Source organism: Grus americana, chromosome 3 (genome assembly GCF_028858705.1).
Source record: "Grus americana isolate bGruAme1 chromosome 3, bGruAme1.mat, whole genome shotgun sequence".
In the NCBI taxonomy this organism is placed as follows: Eukaryota; Metazoa; Chordata; class Aves; order Gruiformes; family Gruidae; genus Grus; species Grus americana.
Window position 1 is genome coordinate 121,071,579 of NC_072854.1, and position 376 is coordinate 121,071,954.

Sequence of the window (376 nt, forward strand, 5' to 3'; positions counted from 1 at the left end):
AGTGGGAAAGGAACAGGAGAAACATACCCAGAGTTGTAGGTAATCACTGGTTAAACAGAAGGTCCAGGATAAGGATTTTATACCTGTTTTGTAATATTGAAAGAGAAATGAACATTACTGTATTAAAACTATTTCCACAGAAGTCTCAAATGCTGGCATACATATCAAGTCAGGGTACCCATTAACTCTTCAGGTGGGGACCAGAAATATTATTTTTCACTGCGTTTAGATGAAGATGTATTTTCTTACCTTGGGAAAGAAAGACTACAAACTCTGAAAAGGTAGTGCAGATGTAGCAATACATTGGAAAATATTTCTTTATTGTTTCATGTTTATCCTGCTGCTTTCATCAGAAGTTTCTTATCTCAGCACTAAA